The 8,457-nt window shown below is 33.5% G+C and overlaps 1 long non-coding RNA gene across 2 annotated transcripts; it reads left to right on the forward strand.

Moving 5' to 3' along the window:
* The first annotated feature begins 4,976 nt into the window (after positions 1 to 4,976).
* LOC138348536 (uncharacterized) lies at positions 4,977 to 8,457 on the forward strand. Of its 2 annotated transcripts, none has more exons than XR_011221212.1 (2): positions 4,977 to 5,799; positions 7,844 to 8,457. It is a non-coding gene; the product is annotated as an uncharacterized lncRNA (long non-coding RNA). The 2 variants fall into 2 exon arrangements; XR_011221213.1 differs by having other exon boundaries at positions 5,213 to 5,732.

Genomic DNA, 8,457 nt, shown 5'->3' on the forward strand with positions numbered 1-8,457 from the left:
GAGAGATGGAATAGATAGGGCCCCACAAGTTTGAAATTCGCCGTTGTGGAATTCACCCGATCCTACAGGATTAGGATCCGTCGTTAACGGTTCAACAATTTCAACACCTCTCACTTTCTCCAAGGTGGCAAATTGGGCCTAGAGAACCGAACTGTCTCACGATTTCAATTTGGTTAGAAAAGGTCAACCCAACCCGAATGGAAAGAAGAGGGTTAGCCAAATTGCGGTCCACTTTGTACGTCTGCTGAGCAATTTGAAATATATGAGGTGCTCATAACTAAATTCTAGGGATTATTTTGAGTTGAGATTAAGAAAATTCGGTCCGCAATGTTTCATTTCTTGTATAACAATGTATATAGATTTGTATACTTCTTCAACATATAGTCATACGTCATCTATACACTATATACATTTTTTATCCAATATCTGATATATTATATATACATATCAATACATGACACATAAGTTCTTTTTGCTATGAAAACGATATGAATAGCAATTAATACATGAAGTGAGAGGTGGAAGAAAGTTCATACTAAAAAGATAAGATATAGCGGTAGTTGAGTATATGGAACAATTAGTTGACATAGAATTTCATGAATTAATTCTCTGTACCTACTAGCTTGGTCATTACATGACAAATGTGGTCCATTATCACTTTTACATTATAAATACGATTGACAAAAGACCACGTCTCTTAACTACATTAAGTGTCTTAGTTTGGTAAGACCTTTTTAGAAAAAGTTAGTTCTCATATCGAGTAGACTAGTAGAGCATAGAAATTTATTTCCATTGCTTTCATTCTTCCCTTACTTTATGGACAGTCTGAGAACATAATCGGAAATGGTAACTTAAACCTTAGTACATCTTTCCCAAATTGGTCTATGGGTCGTAAAGTCGTAGGTGGAGGCAGGATTTGAAGCTAATGAACATTGAATTTTAATCTTATTCAAGCTTGTTTGGCATTGTGATAATAACACTAAAATTACCCTCAAAACACGTTAAAGAGTAAGCGATCGTCGTCAATAAAAATTTCCAACTAAGAGTTGAGGTCAAATCTCACTAGGAACAATTTATCGACAATCGAAAGGATAAAGAATTAATAGCAACAAGTTTGAATCTAAACATGCAATATACAAGATTATCAAATCAAAAGTGATTTAGGTAACCAAGCGATTATTTTGCCCGAAAAATTCGAAATTCAACCAACACACAATGAACCATTGCAATTCAACACATGATAACTATATACTCACACTATTTTTTTACACCTATTTTCGCATTTACAAAACCATTTTAAGAAATTTTCTAAAATTCTCGATTTTTCTTGTGTTATAGCCCATAGATATGGCGCCCAGAGCACCCGTAAAAACTTTCCCAAAAAACCTTTAAGAGGGCCTCGTAATGAGTAAGAGAACCACCACATATACTCACACAATTTAACGCTTATTTCTACATTTACATGCCCTTTTGTAGAAATTACCCGAAATCTTTGATTTTTCATGTTTTATAGCCTATGGATCTGGAGCCCATGAGCACCCAAAAATGTTTTTTTTCAAAAAACTTTATGAGGAACTCAGTAATGAGTTTGAGAATCACTACGTATACTCGCAACATTTTTTAATGCTAGCATTTAAAAGTCATTTTTAGCAATTACCCAAAATCCTCATATTTTTCGTGTGTTATAGCCCATGGATTTGGCCCCGGAGCAACCAAACATTTTTTCTCAAAAAACCTTATGAGGACCACCGTAATGAGTTGGAAACCACCACATATACTCATACCATTTTTAATGTATATTTCCGCACTAGTAGGCCCTCTTTTATGAGTTACCCAAAATTCTTGATTTTTCGTTTGTTATATGCACATGCATCTGGCTCCCCAGAGTACCCAAATATTTTTTTCTCAAAAAGCATTATGATGACCTCCGTAATAAGCAGGGAACCACCATATATACTCACACCATTTAACACCTATTTTCGCTTTTACAAGCCCTTTTTAGAAATTACCCAAAATACTTAATTTTTCGTATGTTATAGACCATGGATCTGGCGCCAGGAGCACCCTACATGTTTATCTCAAAATATTTTATGAGGACCTCCGTAATGAGTTAGGATACAACTACGTATACTCACATCATTTTTAAGGCCTATTTCCCTATTAACAACCCCCCCCCCCCCCCCCCCCCTTTTTTTTTTAAAAAAAATTACTCAAAATCCTCAATTTTTTTTTATGTATAGCCCATGGATCTGGCACCCCAAAGCACCCAAAAAAAATTTCTTCAAAAACATTATGAGGACCTCCGTAATGAGTTGGGAAACCACTACATATACTCACACCATATTTTAACTATATTTCCGCATTGCAAACCTTTTTAGGAATTAACCAAAATCCTCAATTTTTTTGTTACAACCAATGGATCTAGGGCCTGAAGCATCCAAAAAAAAATTCTCAAAAAACTTTATTAGAACTTCTGTAATGAGTTGGGGAACCACCACATATGTGGGTACACGTGGTGGTTCCCCAACTCATTATGGAAGTCCTCATAGAGTTTTTGAATAAAAATATATATGAAGACCTCTGTAATGAGTTGGGGAACCACCATGTATACTCACACTTTTTTTAAACGCCTATTTCCGAATTTACGTTCATTTTTTTAGAATTACCCAAAATTCTCGATTATTCATGTGTTATACCCCATGGATCTGGTGCCCTAACCCTAAATGTTTTTCTCAAAAATGTTTATGAGAACCTCTGTACTGAGTTGGGGAATCAACACGTATCCTCACACCATTTAAAAGCCTATTTTCGCATTTACAAACCTTATTTTAGGATTACCCAAAATTCTCAATTTGTTTTGTGCTATGACCTATAGATTTGATGCCTCGGACCCGGAGCACCCAAAAATATTTTCTCAAAAAACTTAATACGGACCTTTGTAATGAGTTGGGGAACCACCATGTATACTCACATTTTAACGCCTATTTCCAAATTTAGAAGCCTTTTTTTTTTGGAATTACCCAAAATTCTTCATTTTTCGTGTGTTATATATAACTCATGTTTATGGTGTTCGGAGCACCCAATTTTTTTTTCAAAAAACTTTATGAGGACCTCCAGAATGAGTTGGATTACCACCACTTACACTCACACCATTTTTCTAACGCCTATTTTCTCATTGACATGCCCTTCTTTAGAAATTATCCAAAATCCTTGCTTTTTTGTGTGTTATATACCATGGATCTACCGTCCCAAAGTACCCAAAACTTTTTTTCCAAAAAACTTTATGAAAACCTCTGTAATGAGTTTGGTAACTAGTAGGCATAGTCACACCATTTTTAACGCTTATTTAAGCCTTCTTTTAGAAATTACCTAAATTACTGATTTTCGTGTGTTATAGGCCATGAATCTGGCGTCCGGAGCAATCAAATTTTTTTCCTCAAAATCTCTTATTAGGACCTCCTTAATGATTTGTACAATTTATAAATATTAGTAGAGTAACTAATCTATGCAGCCACCTTCTAGGAAGAGTTCTGTTTCAATAAGTTCTCATATATAAAACTAATATTTGTTACAAATATTAGATGAGTAACTAATTTACGCAGCCGCCTTCTAGGAAGGGTTCTGTTTCAATTAGTTCTCGGATGTACTCTAATATATGTGTTCTCCTTTAAAACTTAATTTTATTTGTCGCAACATATCGATGATGACATCCTCCGGTGTTGGCAAATTTGCTAGAAACTCTTGTGACTCTAATTCATCATCACTAGATCCAATTACCGCTTTAACTCAAGTTTCTTGTTTGGAATTTAACTTTGACAAATTATTATTTCTCCTCTTGCATTGACCCAATCTCCAAACAAAATTGATGTTTACAATTTTTTTCAAAAATGAATGTCTATGATCGCCAATTTAAAATGTTGCCGCACTAAAAGTAGCCTCCAATTCAACTGATGAATCTTGAATAGCTAGAACATCACGAACAATTTTGCTCAAAATTGGAAATGCAACGCTCCGCCTCCTCAACCATCCTAATAAACCTTTATTGCCATCTTTGTCTTCCACTGCTTCTAAAGATTGATTAAGATATTCTTCAAAATCATCACGGTTAGTAGAATTAAGACCAAGAAAACCTCGCATATAAGTTGAAATTCGAGCTTTACTCTCTTGATTAAAATTTTGACCAACTTCTCCTAAAATATTTTCCGTAGTTCTATATTTTTAATACAAAATTTTTGCTTCTACTTTTTTGATAGACTTACACGTTTCACAAGTTGAAATTTCTTCTGGTAAAATTTTTGAAGTATCATAAAAAGTGTCAACAAGTGCCTGCACACCTCATAATTTATATTCAGGATGAAATAAAGTTGAAGTCAAATAAATTTGAGGAATAAGTAAAAAATATTTTTAAAATTTTTCAATCATACCTTCATTTGTAACTCTAAAAGTTATCTATTTTTTTTTATATTTAGAAAATTTAATAGAAAGGGCACACATATTTATTAATACTGATGAAATAGTGGGATGATAAATTCCAAAACACATGGTTGTAGCATCATTAAAAAAGTCTTAAAAATTCTAATATTTCATTAGTTTCTTCTCAATCTTCATCTCAAATTCTATCTAACGGGTAAACATTATGAGCATTAAACACTTGTTGACACCCAATTTTGATCTTTAACCATGTTTTAGGAATGTTATTTGATTAAATACGTATTTTAAAATATATTTTGATTCTAAAATTTTAGTTTGTTTTGTCTAAAAATTATATATTATTTATGCTTGGTTTATAAAATAATCGTAAATATTATCAAAATATTTTAAAAAACTATTAGTAAAACTCGAAATAATTCAAATGTTTTTAAATTTAAGTGATTTTAATTATATAGAATATATTATAATATTGGTAGTATTTTAATTGAATAGCATTTCTTTAAGTTCCCTTTAAATCTTTTAAATTGTAGCATATTTTATTTTTGTCCATTGCAATTCTAGCCTATTCAATTCTAATTTTATTTCAATAGTAACCCCCCTTTCATTTTTATTATAGCCAATTTATATTTCTATTTTGGCCTTTCTAATTCAACTCCCAAGACCCATTCATTTAATCTCGTCTATCCATCCTTTAGTTAAAAATTAAGATTGAATCCTAACCCTTCATCTCATACAAAATCAAACGGTCCTGATTTAAATCTCTAAACCTTCCTTTAAACTTAGAAAGACCAGAAAACTTGAACACTCTCATTTATCTTCTTCCTCCCTCTATCTGAACGGATTGGCCACTTCCTCTCTCTCTCTCTCTCTCTCCAAGCAGTCGCTGTCCTTCCTCTCTCCTTGCTCCGGCGAAACGTGCGAAGGCGGAGGTAGCCGCCTTCCTCCGTCCCTCTGTTCCTCTCCTCTCTTCTCTTCGCCTTCGCTTCCTCTCATTTTTTCTCTTCTCCTCCGGCAGAGGAGCAACAGTGCAGGAACCAGCAGGCGCTGTCTGCCTCTGCTCTTATTCTGTGGACTGCAGCTCGGCGAATGCAACGACAAGCATCAACCAGATTCTGGACAGAAACACCACTAGCAGTGGTGAGGCAACGCCGCTCAACTCTTCTCCTCTTCTCCTTGGCTTCGGCAGGACAACCAAAAGCAGCAGCATCCAGGCGAGGATCACTGGAGTTAGCAGCGGCAACCGATGAGGAGAGCAACACTAGCTCCAACAACCAAGCATCTCCAGGCGAGACTCTGAACAAGTGAGCTCCGATGAAACTTTTGAAATTTTGAGTTTGTCAAAGACAGATCTGTAACAGACCCGTCCAGGTACATTTCTTTAAAATTGTTATCTTATCTTTTGGTAATTCTGTTATTTTTTCTTGCACAATTTGGTTTGAATTTTTGTGATGTTGTTATGCATGCTCACTTTATTGAAAAGGTTATTCCATTTTGAATGTGAACTATACTAGTTATGATTTTTCTTATTCTTGTTGACTAGTTTTGTTAGCTTGATAATACTATGGTGTCATACTATTTAAGCCTTCAATGGAGGATAGTATAATTGCTGAAATTGGTAATGAATAATTAACCGATTAAGTGATGCTTCGATTATGCTAATTTGTGAATGTTCTTCCGCATATAATTGATTATTTGAAATGTCAATAACTCTTTCTTATGCTTGAACCATGATTTTGGCTTTCTTTAAGTCAATACAATTTGTTCAAACTAATTTGATTGTTTACCTAAATTAATGCTATCTCCATAATAGTCTTTTTCCATTTTTGACTTGTCTGTATGATAAAATTATAAAATTCAGTATTTCTTTGAGCTGTAAAAATTCACGTCCGTTTGGGACTTCTGATTCTGAATAAAAAGTTTGCTAATTGACTCCCTTTCCTTAGTTTAAATTAGGGAAAATTCTTACATGTTTAGTTTATGGTAAACGTTTTCAATTGATAAAAAAGAGAATTTGATTGAATTGTTTTACCTTAATTGATTGATTTCTTACTTGTTTATTTTTTGGTAAAAGAAATAACATAAAATAAATTTGATTTGGCCCTTCTTTATTTAAGGAAAAATAATATTAGTCTTCCTAATTTATTCTTACTTGTTTATATTTGATAATAAAATGTTTTTTTAATAAATTTAATTTTGCTCTCCTCCTAATTAAGGAAAATAATATTTTTAATTAATTTCTTAAAATATTTTTTCCTTTAATGTGTGCCCTCTTCTACTATATAAAAAAAACCTTACTTTCTCTCATTGCTCATTCACTCTCATCTCTCACCTTGGCTCACTCTTATTAAAAAAAAGGTATATTGCTCTCTACTCTTGAAAAGAAAATAAGAACTCTAGCAAACTTTGGATCATTATTCGTGTTATTGATATTGCTGTATTGTTGTTCCGTGGATCGCTTTATAAAACACTTCATTCCTGACAATTATTTCTGCTTGAATGATTAGTAATTACTATATTATTTTAATTTTCGTTTTGCATCATCAATTAAAAAAATTGTGTTCGAAATAAATAAGTGAAGCATTCAATTTAGTTCTCTTCCAATTTTATATGTGACGTATCTGTGTAATGTCATATTCAGTGTTTGCTACTTATTTTAGTAATTTGATGCTTGAGTTAATATGATGATGTCCTTTTTGCACGTCTCTATAAAAAATGAATAATGTTAAGTGCCCCTTTTATTATGTTTGTGTTTTGTTGCTTTATTTTGTTTTACAGGGGTTTCAAATATTGAGTTCAAGTGTTGAAGAGTTACTTGAGAGAGATTAAAATTATATTTACTTTAGAGTCTCCCTTTACATATGTCCCTTTATTTGCTTTAATTATATTTACTTGGGGTAGCTTAAGTAAAATATTAAATTTTTTGGTTATCTATTTGTCTACTTTCTGTTTCCTCTCTTATCTTTTGTTTTAATTGATTAGAATTTATTATTTTCATCACCTAGTCTCGCATGCTCATAATTAATTAAAATAATAATGTGAGATAATTGTTTAATCTTTGTTGATATTATCACATATTCTTGCATGCTAAACTAAATAAACTAGCTTTAATTGTTCAATATTATACTACCACCTAATTGCGCATGTTAATTAAATAAATAATAAATGAATTAACCTTAACTGCTACTCATAAACCCACATAAATTGCATAAGATACGGCCGAGATCCATATTTGTGGACCTCGAGGGATGCTTAACACCTTCCCTCGAGATAATTTGAACCCGTACATTGATCTCTAGCTCGTTGATTGATATACCGTGATTTCACGATATTTTTAATGCTTTTTCCTTAAGTTTAGTGTGTGTCCAAAAGCCTTTTTGTATTAATTTTTATGTAAGTTTCTCTTTATTTGCAGGAAATCTGTCTAAAGATGAACGCGGAAGTTTTTGAGCAAAAAATGAAGAAAAGTACCACCTACGGAGCTTGTGACGGTCCGTCGTGCCTGTGACGGTCCGTAGGTGGCATCACAGTGAAGCTGCTAAAGAAAGATGGGCAAGTCTGACCAAGTGTGGGGTTACGGAGCGCGTGACGGACCGTCGTAGCCATGACGGTCCGTCCTGCTTATTCTTCATGAAGATCAGAGAAGTAGTCAGAGAAGTTGTGCCTGTGACGATCCGTCATACCTGCCGTCAAGGGTAATGAAGACAGAAGCAGAAGAATTTGCCAAGTATGGGACGATAGAGTCGATGACGGCCCATCGTGACCACGATGACCCGTCCTGGGTATGTCGACCCAGCAGCGTTTTGACAGATTTTTAGCAAATAGAGTCCTTCTTTGATTAGGTTTTTTTTTTAACAAATAGTTCGAAAAACCATGTTTTTGAGGTTAGAATCTTGGTTGTTAGACACTTTTATGTTAGATTCTTTGTGAGGAGATAATTTTGATTATTACACTTTGGTTTATTACACTTTTCTCTGGAGTTGATTGTTGGTGATTTTGTCGATTAATCAAGTAATTTTCTGGATTTTA

Source organism: Solanum lycopersicum, chromosome 5 (assembly GCF_036512215.1).
Source record: "Solanum lycopersicum chromosome 5, SLM_r2.1".
NCBI classification, from domain to species: Eukaryota; Viridiplantae; Streptophyta; class Magnoliopsida; order Solanales; family Solanaceae; genus Solanum; species Solanum lycopersicum.